The sequence below is a fragment of the Scyliorhinus torazame genome, chromosome 7 (genome assembly GCF_047496885.1).
Source record: "Scyliorhinus torazame isolate Kashiwa2021f chromosome 7, sScyTor2.1, whole genome shotgun sequence".
NCBI classification, from domain to species: domain Eukaryota; kingdom Metazoa; phylum Chordata; class Chondrichthyes; order Carcharhiniformes; family Scyliorhinidae; genus Scyliorhinus; species Scyliorhinus torazame.
This window is the reverse complement of record NC_092713.1, coordinates 16,045,836-16,060,560: the sequence shown is the minus strand read 5'-3', so window position 1 is coordinate 16,060,560 and position 14,725 is coordinate 16,045,836.

The window sequence follows — 14,725 nt, the reverse complement described above, 5'->3', positions numbered from 1 at the left end:
AAAGATTCAGATGGGAACGTAGCGAAGTGATTTGGTTATGACTTGTTGAGGAAATTATCCTGATTATTGGGGGCTGAAAAAAAAATCCAATCCTTTGGGCGGCACGGTAGCACAAGTGATTGGCACTGTGGCTTCATAGCTCCAGGGTCCCAGGTTCGATTCCCCGCTGGGTCACTGGCTGTGCGGAGTCTGCACGTTCTCCCCGTGTCTGTGTGGGTTTCCTCCCACAGTCCAAAGACGTGCAGGTTAGGTGGATTGGCCATGATAAATTACCCTTAGTGACCAAAAAAGGTTAGGAGGGGTTATTGGGTTACGGGGATAGGGTGGAAGTGAGGGCTTAAGTGGCTAGGTGCAGATGCGATGGGCCGAATGGCCTCCTTCTGCACTGTTTGTTCTATGTTCCCATGGGCTACAAGATTTTCATCTTCTTTTCCCTTCAAAGGAATGCGTAAAGTTTCTGTTTTACAGGATGTGGCCATCCCACACTAGAGCAATGCATCCCAAGTCTTTTCACAATGTGACCCCATTTTACTGCCTCAGTCTTTGCGTGACCCCAGAGTGAAAATTGAGGGAGGGGCACATTCGTTGGTGATGATGATAAAAGAGTTGTTGGTTGGTGAGGGTGGGGAGGTTTATTGCTGTTGGAATTTCAAAGTTAGGCCCCCCGCCCTCTGCCTTTTTACAGGGTCGGGCCTCAGAAAGTAGATCCTCAAGGGGTCTTGCTGGCGCCATTGCTGCGTCAGACACCCAAATCACATCCTGCTGCCTAACTGGGACTCACGACCCACAGTGTGGGAAAACATGCTCGATAGGGTAAATTTTGGTCAGGGGTCCGTCACCTGCTATGACATGAAGATATCAGTCTGTCCTTTCCTCCCCCTATTTCCACTGCATTTCCAATGCTTTCTGCTTCACATTCCATGTGGGATCCACCATGAAAGAACAGGCCGATTCAGCATGTGAAAAGACAATGAGTGGGTTAACATCTTGGGTACACAGACAGGCACCCATTGTCTGGGGCTGTTCCCCGTTCATCAGCGATGCCTTGTGTGGTTTGTTTTTCAGCTTTTCTTGAGTTTTTAAAATTAAAAATGATTCCCTCTCAGCCCTTTTTAAATTCTGTGCTGACCAGGTTCCTGACAATGTCACACGATGCATTGCCAGACACCCGCGAGGATATCGGCTCAGCAGGGAAAGTGAACGATGGAACCATTCATTCTTCTTTCTCACCAGGGCGTGCCCTCTCGCTATCTGTCTCTTTGCCTTATTTTTATGCGTGTCTGTGGTTCCACAGGTGACACCGTGAGCGGGATTCTCCGTTTTCCCAGCCGCGTGTTACTCAGCGGGGCGCCGTTCACTCTGGGGCAGGATTGTCTCTTCCCACTGCTTGTCAATCGGATTTCCCATTGAACGCATACCAAGCCGCCCCCCCCCCCCCCCCACCACCACCCCCACCCCCCTCCCCCACCCCAGCAACCTACGGTTGGGGGTGCGTTGAAAGAGAATCCCAACGACCGGAGAATTCCGGCCCCTATTTCAGAGCAGGATTGAGGCCTGGCTGTTTGGGGGATCTCGACTCTGCACTGCGTTGGAAATAAGATCCCCCAGCTATAGAGAGCCATTGGTTTTCAGGCTCGGCCTCCATATCCCGGGGTGAGCCGCTGGTCGTATCCATGGAGGCAGCTTACCGGATCAGAGAAATAAATTTGGGGCCCTGTCAGACTCATGGGCAGCAATGTCGAGGGGGGAGATGCTGGGACTTGAAATGGGTTCTGAGGGCCGATGGTGGCAGCTGATGTGACTGGGGAGAAACCCTGCAAGCTTCACCGGAAGAGTTTCATTTTCAAATTTTTAACTTTTCGTTGGAGGCTGTTGAAGAATCCTGAATACGTTTAGTCCCGATGTCTGTCGCATTAATCAATAACCAATTTTACAGAGGAAACCTTCAGCAGGTGTTAAACCACTCATTAACATATTAACAAAGCCTTAGAATCGACCTCCGAGGATTGGGCTTGTTAAAACCAAACCTTGTTCCAATAAAACCCATCCTGCCGGATAAATCAAGGATATTTGCGACAAGTAAATTGTACTTTTTTTTATTAAAAACAATGCGTGTAATTGACATATTGGACGGGTTCTCTGTTCAGCTCATAAAATGAACCTTACAGCTGTAATATACCTTGATGTCTCCTGTAGTTATTAAAAATTAAACCATAGCCAAACTTTGACTTGACTCGCAATGCTCTCAACTTGAGGACGACAGGATTTTATCAATAACTTTCACTGCTCATAAAGTCACTGTAAAGGTCATTCTGTCAATCTGTCACCAAAACCTTTGCACTGGCCAATTGGATTGGAAAGTTGCCCTTTGTTTGATCTATACCTATACTCTCATTTAGACATTTTTAATTGATTGAAAAATGTAACAATCCTATTGATAGACTGCAAACTGGTTTTTAAAAAAATGCCCACACATAAAATTAGCCTGCACTTCCTTTCAGTGTCAGGAAAGTAACATTCTTCATTACCTCACTGAACTTGAAGAAGCATCTATCATCACGGTTGCAATCGGTTTTGGTAGGAAGAATTCAACAAGACACTTTATTGGAGCAAAATGTGCTTTTAAAGAACGAGTTTATGATTCTATCACAAATACTAAAAATTACCTTTTCCACTTTAAAGTTAAGAAACTTGAGAGATGCATGTTAAAATTGCTGCGTGCAATATTTTCACCTGTGGGTTAACAGGTTTCTTTAACACCGGTTATCCTCAGGGTTAAGGTGGTGCACATGGGACTGTACTGTAGGCACTCTAATCTTTGGTGCATGAATTTAACTGTCTGCCTGCTAACCCATTTTGATTGGATTTATGCAAACTGCATTAGATTTATCTGTCTCAACTAAATGTTAACCAGTCTCCGATGTCAACTAAGTCTTTCCTCATTCACCAGTTTAAACATTAGTGGTACAGAGAGAATGATTGTGGCAGCTGTGTGCATCAGTTACAAGATGCATTGCAGCAACTCGCAACCGCTCCCAACTAGAAAGACAATAACAGAAGGCGTATGGAAACATTGTAGTGTTCAGTTGTTCTGAGTTTGATTATGTGTCCCAGGCCCAACCATCTTCAGTTGCTTCATCAATGACCTTCAAAGAACAAAGAACATTACAGCACAGGCCCTTCTGCCCACCAAGCCTGCGCCGATCCAGGTTCCTTATTTAGACCTGCTACTTACTGCGCAAACGATTTGCATCCCTCCATTCTCCAACCGTTCATGTGTCTATCAAGACACATCTTGATGTTGCTATCGTGCCTGCCTCCACCACCTCCACTGGCAACCCATCACCCTCTGGGTTAAAAGCTTTCCCCGCACATCTCCCCTAAACTTCCCCCTCTCACCTTGAACCCTTTCGATACCTCTCGTAATTTTGTGGATCTCAATCAGGTCTCCCCTCAGCCCCCGTCTTCCCAGCGAAAGCAATCCGAGTTTATTCAGCCTCTCCTCATAGCTAACACCCTTCAGAGTAGGCAACATCCTGGTAAACTTTATTTGCACTCTCTTCAAAACATCCGCATCCTTCTGGCAGTGTGGAGTCCAGAGCTGCATTCAATATTCCACATGTAGCCGAACTAAACTTTTATACAACTGTAAAATGACCTGCCGATTCTTGTACTCAATGCCCTGGCCGATGAAGGCAAGCATACCGTATGTCTTCTTGACCATCTTATCCACCTGCATTGCCACTTTATGGAACTATGGACCTGAACGCCCAGATCCCTCTGTATGTCAACGCTCTTAAGGGTTCTGCCATTTACTGTATAATTCAGACCCTGAATTTGATCTTCCAAAATGCATCACCTGGCATTTATCCGGATTGAACTCCATCTGCCCAACCCTCCAATCTACCTATATTCTGCTGTATTCTCTGCAACTCTTAGTGTCATCTGCAAAATTGCTAACCAGACCATCTCGACTTTCTTCCTGATCATTTGAAATGAAAATGAAATGAAATGAAAATCGCTTACTGTCACAAGTAGGCTTCAAATGAAGTTACTGTGAAAAGCCCCTAGTCGCCACATTCTGGCGCCTGTTCGGGGAGGCTGTTACGGGATATTATATATATTACAAACAACAGAGGTTCCAGCACTGGTCCCTGTGGAACAACATTAGTTACAGATCTCCATTCTGAAAAACTCCTTTCCAACATAAGGTCAGATATGGGGATGCTCACTGGTGGGGATGTTCGCTGATGATTTCACAATGTTCAGCACCATCCGTGACTCCTCAGATACTGAAGCAGACCACGCTGTTGTCAAGAGGTGAGTCTTGCAATTGGGGCATGTTGTTAGGCCTGAACCTGCGTGGGTGTCCAGCAAAACCTCGACAGTGATCTTCCCGTCAGCACCCGCTTACCTAAGAAGGTCAAGTTGCCCCTCCAGATTGCCTGCCCAGTAGAAGGGCCAGTAGCTCTGTCGAGCTGACCACCGCTGAGGCTGCAAGAGGAACGAGTGGGCACTTCCATTTCAAAGTGCTGTGGAAGAGCGGGTAAGGAATGGTTCTGTTGTGCTGGGGGATGTGTAGGCCTCAATGATTGGAGTGCTAACCCCTCCAGTAGTGCAGTTAGGGTCCTGTGGGGAAGCACGGTAGCACAGGTGATTAGCACTGTGGCTTCACAGCGCCAGGGTCCCAGGTTCGATTCCCCGCTGGGTCACTGTCTGTGCGGAGTCTGCACGTTCTCCCCGTGTCTGCGTGGGTTTCCTCCGGGTGCTCCGGTTTCCTCCCACCGTCCAAAGACGTGCAGGTTAGGTGGATTGGCCGTGATAAATTGCCCTTAGTGACCAAAAAAGGTTAGGAGGAGTTATTGGGTTACGGGGATAGGGTGGAAGTGAGGGCTTAAGTGGGTCGGTGAAGACTTGATGGGCCGAATGGCCTCCTTCTGCACTGTACGTTCTATGTTCTATGTTCTATTACCACTGGTCTGACTTAAGAAGATTGGATGGGGAAAGCATTGTATTCCAGGTGCTTCCTGCTATTTTATTTAAATAATACAAGTTTTAACACTGATCTATTTTAGAATGCTTTCTCCTCTTCTCTCTCTATCCCCAATCTAGATTATAATACGCCGGGTAATGGCCCATTTCATTAGCTTTGCGCAGGTGAAGGAGGCACATCCTGAGTGAGTAAGACACAGCCAGAGTGGGAATTGGAACTTCATAATTTGGGCAGTGTGGTAATTTGGCGCTGAGTCGGAGGAGATGCTGTTTTCCTTTTTGTTCTGTTTCCTTCGTTTGGCTTTGTAACTGGTAATCTGCAAGGAGAGATCCAGAGTGCATTCCGGGAAGCAGGGAGAAAACCAGGGAGCCCCCTGGGAAGGTAGGTGATATAAAATCTTACCCACAGGTTCCAGCGGCCTTCATTTTCGGGAGCAGGAGCGAGAGAGAGCCGGGGAACAGCTTGGGAACAGGTAAGTGACAGATATTCTGCTATTCTGAGTGATCCGACTGGGGGGGTGGGGGGGGGGGGGGGGGGGTGGGGGGGCGCTGAAAAGTGGCATCACAGGAAAGCTGTGACCTGATTGGCTGGTAGGGAATCTGCACTAAATTTAAAAATTAAACATTGTTAAACTAATTAAACATAATTAATTAATTACTCAATCATAAGTTAAAGGGGTATCTAAGCCAGAGACCAGGGAGTACTGTATTTAGCATTTACATTTATAGTAAATTCTAGTGCTAGGAAACATATAGTTAACAGTAACATTTTTTATTTTTAAAAAAATTATTTTTAAATTAAATTTACTAATTAATTAACACAATGTTAATTAGAGGGGTGCAGTGCTCTGACTGTGAGATTTGGCAGGTCCAGGAGGCTTCCAGCATTCCGGATGGCTTCATCTGCAGAAAGTGCACCCAACTGGGACTCCTCACAGACCACATGGTTCGGTTGGAGCAGCAGTTGGATGCACTTAGGAGCATGCAGGTGGCGGAAAGCGTCATAGATAGCAGTTATATAAATGTGGTCACACCCAAGGTGCAGGCAGAGAAATGGGTGACCACCAGAAGGGGCAGGCAGTCAGTGCAGGAATCCCCTGTGGTTGTCCCCTTCTCGAACAGGTCTACCTCTTTGGATTCTGTTGGGGGGAATAGCCTATCAGGGAAAAACAGCAGCAGCCAGAGCAGTGGCACCACGGTTGGCTCTGATGTTCAGCAGGGAGGGTCAAAGCACAGAAGAGCCATATCATAGGGGACTCTATAGTCAGGGGCACAGATAGGCACTTCTGTGGATGTGAAAGAGACTCCAGGATGGTATGTTGACTTCCTGGTGCTAGGGTCCAGGATGTCTCAGAACGGGTAATGGGCATCCTGAAGCGGGAGCGCAAACAGGCAGAGGTCGTGGTGCATATTGGTACTAACGAGATAGGCAGGAAGGGGGATGAGGTCCTGCAGCAGGAGTTCAGGGAGCTAGGCAGAAGGTTAAAAGACAGGACCTCAAGGGTTGTAATCTCGGGATTACTCCCTGTGCCACGTGCTAGTGAGGCTAGAAATAGGAAGATAGAGCAGCTAAACACGTGGCTAAACAGCTGGTGTAGGAGGGAGGGTTTCAGTTATCTGGACCACTGGGAGCTCTTCCAGGGCAGGTGTGACCTGTATAAGAAGGAGGGGTTGCATCTAAACTGGAGAGACATAAATAAATACCTTGGCCGCGAGGTTTGCTAGTGTCACACGGGAGTGTTGTAACTAGTATGGCGGGGGGGGGGGGGGGGGGGGGGGGGGGGGGGGTACCGGAGCAATAGGTCAGAAGGTGCAAAAATTGAGAGAGAACTAGGGAATAGGGCCACTATGGCACTAATGCAAGAAGTATAACAGGTAAAGCAGATGAACATAGAGCTTGGATTAGTACTTGGAATTATGATGTTGTTGCCATTACAGAGACCTGGTTGAGGGAAGCACAGGTTTGGCAGCTAAACATGCCAGGATTTAGATGTGTCAGGCAGGATAGAGGGGGATGTAAAAGGGGTGGAGGAGTTGCGCTACTGGTTAGGGAGAATATCACAGCTGTACTGTGGGAGGACAACTCAGAGGGCAGCGAGGCTAGATGGGTAGAGATCAGGAATAAGAAGGGTGCAGTCACAATGTTGGGGGTTTACTACAGGCCTCCCAACAGCCAGCGGGAGATAGAGGAGCAGATAGGTGGACAGATTTTGGAAAGGAGTAAAAGCAACAGGGTTGTTGTGATGGGAGACTTTAACTGCCCCAATATTGACTGGGACTCACTTAGTGCTGGGGGCTTGGCGGGGCAGAGTTTGTAAGGAGCATGGAGGAGGGCTTCTTAAAACAATATGTAGATAGTCCAACGAGGGAAAGGGCTGTACTGGACCTGGTATTGGGGAATGAGCCCGGCCAGGTGGTAGAAGTTTCAGTAGGGGAGCATTTCGGAAACAGTGACCACAATTCAGTAAGTTTTAAAGCGCTAGTGGACAAGGATAAGAGTGGTCCTCGGGTGAATGTGATAAATTGGGGGAAGGCAAATTATAACAATATTAGGCGGGAACTGAGGAACATAGATTGGGGGTGGATGTTTGAGGGTAAATCAACATCTGACAAGTGGGAGGCTTTCAAATGTCAGTTGAAAGGAATTCAGGACCGGCAAGTTCCTGTGAGGAAGAAGGATAAATATGGCAAATTTCGGGATCCTTGGATAACGAGAGATATTGTAGGCCTCGTCAAAATGAAAAAGGAGGCATTGTCAGGGTTAGAAGGCTGGGGACAGACGAAACCTGTGTGGAATATAAGGAAAGTAGGAAGGAACTTAAGCAAGGAGTCAGGAGGGCTAAAAGGGGTCACGAAAAGTCATTGGCAAATAGGGTTAAGGAAAATCCCAAGGCATTTTACACGTACATAAAAAGCAAGAGGGTAGCCAGGGAAAGGGTTGGCCCATTGAAGGACAGGGGAGGGAATTTATGTGTGGAAGCAGAGGAAATGGGCGAGGTACTAAATTAATACTTTGCATCAGTATTCACCAAAGAGAAGGAATTGGTGGATGTTGAGTCTGGAGAAGGGTGTGTAGACAGCCTGGGTCACATTGAGATCCAAAAAGACGAGGTGTTGGGCATCTTGAAAAATATCAAGGTAGATAAGTCCCCAGGGCCTGATGGGATCTACCCCAGAATACTGAAGGAGGCTAGAGAGGAAATTGCTAAGGCCTTGACAGAAATCTTTGGCTCCTCACTGACTTCAGGTGATGTCCCGGAAGACTGGAGAATAGCCAATGTTGTTCCTTTGTTTAACTAGGGTAGCAAGGATAATTCAGGGAACTACAGGCCGGTGAGCCTTACGTCAGTGGTAGGGAAATTACTGGAGAGAATTCTTCGAGACAGGATCTACTCCCATTTGGAAGCAAATGGTTGTATTAGCGAGAGGCAGCACGGTTTTGTGAAGGGTAGGTCATGTCTCACTAACTTGATAGAGTTTTTTGAGGAGGTCACAAAGATGATTGATGCAGGTAAGGCAGTGGATGTTGTCTATATAGACATTAGTAAGGCCTTTGACAAGGTCCCTCATGGCAGGCTGGTATAAAAGGTGAGGTCTCACGGGATCAGAGGTGAGCTGGCAAGATGGATACAGAACTGGCTAGGTCATAGAAGGCAGAGTGTAGCAATGGAAGGGTGCTTTTCTGATTGGAGGACTGTGACTAGTGGTGTTCCGCAGGGATCAGTGCTGGGACCTTTGCTGTTTGTAGAATATATAAATGATTTGGAGGAAAATGTAACTGGTCTGATTCGTAAGTTTGCGGACGACACAAAGATTGGTGGAATTGTCAATAGCGATGAGGACTGTCAGAGGATACAGCATGATTTAGATCATTTGGAGACTTGCAGGCGAGATGGCAGATGGAGTTTAATCCGGACAAATGTGAGGTAATACATTTTGGAAGGTCAAATACAGGTAGGGATATACAGTGAATGGTAGAACCCTCAAGAGTATTGACAGTCAGAGAGATCTTGGTGTACAGGACCACAGGTCACTGAAAGGGGCAACACAGGTGGAGAAGGTAGTCAAAAAGGCATACGGCATGCTTGCCTTCATTGGCCGGGGCATTGTTAAAAAATTTGGCAAGTCATGTTGCAGCTGTATAGAACCTTAGTTAGGCCACACTTGGAGTATCGTGTTCAATTCTGGTCGCCACACTACCAGAAGGATGTGGAGGCTTTAGAGAGGGTGCAGAAGAGATTTACCAGGATTTTGCCTGGTATGGAGGACATTAGCTGTGAGGAGCGGTTGAATAAACTCGGTTTGTTCTCACTGGAACGACGGAGGTTGAGGGGCGACCTGATAGAGGTCTACAAGATTATGAGGGGCATAGACAGAGTGGATAGTCAGAGACTGTTTTCCCAGGGTAGAGGGGTCAATTACTAGGGGGCATAGGTTTAAGGTGCGAGGGGCAAGGTTTAGAGTAGATGTACGAGGTAATTTGTTTTACACAGAGGGTAGTGGATGCCTGGAACTCGTTGCCGGAGGTGGTGCTGGAAGCACGGACGATAGTGACATTTAAGGCATATCTTGAGAAATACATGAATAGGATGGGAATAGAAGGATACGGACCCCGGAAGTGAAGATTTTAGTTTAGACGGACAGCATGGTTGGTGCAGGCTTGGAGGGCTGAAGGGCCTGTTCCTGTGCTGTACTTTTCTTTGTTCTTTGTATTACTTCTCCAATTCTATCCTATACTGAAACAAACATGAGGGAAAAGGGAAGAGAGGGATGTGGGGGTCGGGTAGAATGAGGTAATTGGGAATGGGCTGGGCCTGGTTTGGTGTATGAGCACTAACGTAGAAGAGTGGACGGCACGGTAGCACAACTCCAGGGTCCCAGGTTCGATTCCCCGCTGGGTCACTGTCTGTGCGGAGTCTGCCCGTTCTCCCCGTGTGTGCGTGGGTTTCCTCCGGGTGCTCCGGTTTCCTCCCATAGTCCAAAGATGTGCAGGTTAGGTGAATTGACGATGCTAAATTGCCCTTTGTGTCCAAAGAAGGTTGGGTAGGGCTACTGGGTTAGGGTGGAAGCGTGGGCTTATGTGGGGTGCTCTTTCCAAGGGCCGGTGCAGACTCGATGGGTCGAATGGCCTCCTTCTGCACTGCAAATTCTCTGATTCTGTGAGTTCATGGCTTAACTCTGCTCTGCAGATTCGATGCGGAACTTGAAGTTCCAGTTTTGATGGAAGATCACATGCCTGAAGCATAGCACAGAATCATTTGCTTCCCCTTGGCGAATTTGGTGACGGGGGCATGTAATATTTTTGCGCTGGGGACGGGATGGGGAGGGGGGGGGGGGGTGCGGGGGAGGGGACCCCATCATCACCACCCTCCCCCGATTATGTCTGTGGAGGGCAGACTCATGAATAGCCTTTCTGCCCCACTGTTTATTGAGCCCTTAAGGGAGGATTGATGCCCACTTAGGGCCTCATCCTGCCACCGCTGGGAGTAACGCAGTGGCGGCTGGACGGGGCTCGCTATGCAGAGAGTACGGCACGCAAACCTCGGCATGTTTGCTTCACGGGCTCCCAGGAGGATCCTTCGTTTGAAAGCACTCGGTGCCTGAGCGGAGGAGCTGGCATCGGGAAAGGGAGGGAACCAGAACACCTTGCCCTTGCTGCTGTCCGCCTGTCCCTCTCTCCACCTCCCCCCACCCCCGCCCCACCGTAAACCCCACCCTGCAACCCCCTTCCCCATCATTGCTCACCTGCCTGTTTCCCTCCATAATCCAAAGCCTTGGTGGGGGCTGGGTCCCTGCACTTGGGTCCTTGCTCCAGGCACCACTGGCCGACTAAGTGCCTGAGCGCCATATGGTCCAATGGGCCTTCCTCAAGAGGAGCCTTGGGGTTCTCGTTGGCTCTCCAGCCAGTGTTGAGCTCTCTCCCCCCCCCCCCCCCCCCACTATCTCTCTCTCTCTCTCCCCCCCCCCCCTGCAGATGCTGCCAGAACTGATGAGCGCTTTCTGCTTTTATTTATGCGGGGTTCTATGATCTGACAAGTCCTGTTGAATAAAATCAATTTCTCTGACAATGGTGTGCATACAGTCTGCCTTGCCCATTCTGTCCTCCTTATTCAGGTTACTGCCTGAATGCTTTTTTTTATTTCCCAATATCATTTGTGGCTGGTTCATGCTTAACAAATTAAAACGGAACATGACGAGCATTCCTTTTCACGATCATGTAACATAAACCAATAACCTGTCGGGGTGAAGATTCACGCAGCATTGATTCTGTCCTCTGTTCATTTTACTTCTTCACGCTTTCATTCGAGTAACAGAAAAATGCAGCGGCACATTTGCAGTTTGATGGATTCAATAAAGTCCCAGATGAGAAGCGAATTTTTAGGTATTTTTTTTTCCGCCGTAAAAATGATCTGCCCTGATTCTGATGTCTGTATGCAAGCATATATGAGCTCACTTCTGGTGCATTTTTTTGTTTGTCGAAGTGCTGGGATTTGCTTGCTGTAGCACAGGTAGCACTCCGAAGTTTGCTCCCTAAACCTCTCCATCTAGTTTACTCACTTTACTCCTTTATGGCACTCCTTAATTGTAGAATCATAGAATTTTACAGTGCTGAAGAAGGCTACTAGGCCCATCGAGTCTGCACCAGCCCTTGGAAAGAGCACCCTACCCAAGCCCACACGTCCACCCTATCCCTGTAACCTAGTAACCCGACCTAACCTTTTGAACTCTAAGGGACAATCTAGCACGGCCAATCCCCTAACCTGTACATCTGTGGACTGTGGGAGGAAACTGGAGCACCTGGAGGAAATCCAGGCAGACATGGGGAGAACGTGCAGACTCCGCACAGTCACCGAGGCCGGAATTGAACCTGGGACCCTGGAGCTGTGAGACAGCAGTCCTAACTAACCACCGTGCTGCTCTATTTCTTCGACCAACCTGGCCTAATATCCCCTCATGTGGCTCAGTGTTATATTTTGTTTAATAGCGTCCCTACGAAGTGTCTTGGGATGTCTTATTAGGTTGCAGATGCAGCATAAATACAAGTTGTTATTACCTTTTAATTGAGCACAGTGCATCATCACCTCACTGAGTTCATGGAAAAAATGGATGAGGTCAGATTCCCACAACAAAGGTGAAATCTTCGCCAACAGGGCTGGCCGCCTCTGCTGCCACTGCACGGGAACAGTCCCACAAACCCACTCGGCGCCCAGCTGTCTGTTAGCGCATGTGGGGTTTCTCCCACCACTGACGGTCCATATTATGCTCCTGTTGTCCAGCTCTGCTCGCCACCCTCCTCCTCACCGTCCTTTCTGTCGCAAGCCCTCACCACCCACCTTTGTCGCCTCTCTCCTAAGCCCGTGTTCACTGCAAGTGAGACAGCAAGTGGGGTGGCGAGGGTTCGGGAGAGGAGGGGCCCAGAAGGGGTTGGACGTGACGAGCAGGCTACACCAAGCAGCTGATAGACAGAGGCAGTGAACAGGTGCATGCCAATATTGGCAGCTGTGGGAGAAACTGCACACTGCGCAGGTGGGTGAAGTGGGCATGCACAATTGATCTTGTGCAGCGACGGGAGTTACAGTGAATAAGGGTATATTATTATCAAATTATACTGTTCATTCCAAACTAATGTCCCTGCTCTGATTTGATTGCTTGTCTCTGGATTCAAATCCTGTAACTAACCTCCCGAGAAGCATACATTACCACACCATCCAGGTCGAAGATCCACCATCGTTTTACCCAGAAAAACTAGTCTTGGTCAATAAATAATAACCTTAACTGCTAACCTTAAATTTGATGTCCCTCAACTTTGCTCTGATGCATTCGCACCCCACTGTGCATCCACACACCCTCACCATGCCCTCTGTATTTTCCAACGTGAGTTCTTTATAATAATAATAATCTTTATTAGTGCCACAAGCAGGCTTACACTAACACTGCAATGAAGTTACTGTGAAAATCAGGAGACCGACTGACAGCACGGGGAAACAGTGGTCAACGCTGCTGCCCTCCTCGATTCCCCCCTCGGGCGACTGCCTGTGTGGAGTTTGCACGTTCTCCCCGTGTCTGCGTGGGTTTCGTCCGGGTGCTCCGGTTTCCTCCCACAGTCCAACGATGTGCAGGTTAGGTGGATTGGCCATGATAAATTGTCCCTTAGTGTCCAAAGATGCGCAGGTTAGGTGGACTGGCCGTGATCAATGCGCTGGGTTACGGGGATCGGCCGAGCGAGTGGGCAGAAGTAGAGTGCTCTTTCGGAAGGTTCGGTGCTGACGTGATTGGCTGTGGCGCACAAAGACTCCGTGAGACAAATAGAGTGAAGTCGATGAGGCTTTATTAAGCGTGTCTGTTCCCCAGCAGCCCGATAGTAAACTGGCATGCGGGGGAAGGCACCGGCTTCTTATACTTCGCCTTCAGGGCGGAGTATGAGGTCAACGGCCAACCAGGACCCGGGATCTGTCAGCCAATGACATTAGGGCTTCCAGTCCCACATGACCCCCAATACATACTACCACATTCACCCCTTGTCAAAAATGAACCCGGCGGGGTGATGCTTCGTATGGTGGTAAGGGTTTACAGTACTGGTCCTGGGAGGATAGAACAGTTACATGGTAGTACCGTATTGGACAGTATCGTCCTGTTACAACTATTTACAGAGGATATAGGAAAAACAAAATGTTCATTGGACAGTCCATCTTTGTTTTACATCGACGCCACGAGTCGGTCGGGCGGTCTGGTCGTCCGTGTCGATCGCCTCGGCCCCGGCGGTGGTGGTGGTGCTTGTACCAGCGTTGTCGCCTCCGGGAGCCGCACGGTTTCAGCTGTCGGTGCAAAGGGGAGGGGGACTGATCCTCCTGGGAAGGGGGCGGTCGCGGGGTGCGGCGGTGGCAGGAAGGGGGGCGGTTGGGTTGATGGTGCCGGGGGGGTGTGCGTGGTGCCGGCGGGCGCCAGATCCCGCAGGGAGACCGTGTCCTGTCGGCCGTCGGGGTACTCCACGTAGGCGTACTGGGGGTTTGCGTGGAGGAGCTGAACCCTTTCGACCAACGGGTCCGCCTTATGTGCCCGCACGTGCTTTCGGAGCAGGATGGGCCCTGGGGCCGCCAGCCAGGTCGGCAGCGACGTTCCAGAGGAGGACCTCCTAGGGAAGACAAGGAGACGCTCGTGAGGCGTTTGATTAGTGCTCGTACATAATAACGACCGGATGGAATGGAGAGCGTCCGGGAGGACCTCCTGCCACCGTGAAACTGGGAGATCCCTGGACCGTAGGGCCAGTAGGACGGCCTTCCAGACCGTGCCGTTCTCCCTTTCTACTTGCCCGTTCCCCCGGGGGTTGTAGCTGGTCGTCCTGCTTGAAGCTATACCCTTGCTGAGCAGGAACTGGCGCAGCTCGTCACTCATGAAAGAGGACCCCCTGTCGCTGTGGACGTATGCGGGGTAACCGAACAGTGTGAATATGCTGTTCAGGGCTTTAATGACTGTGGCCGCGGTCATGTCGGAGCAGGGAATGGCAAAAGGGAAGCGGGAGTATTCGTCCACTACATTAAGGAAATACGCGTTGCGGTCGGTGGAGGGGAGGGGCCCTTTGAAATCGAGACTGAGGCGTTCAAAGGGACGGGAAGCCTTAATCAGGTGCGCTCCATCTGGCCTGAAAAAATGCGGTTTGCATTCTGCGCAGATGTGGCAGTCTCTTGTGACTGTACGGACCTCCTCTAAAGAGTATGGGAGATTGCGGGACTTG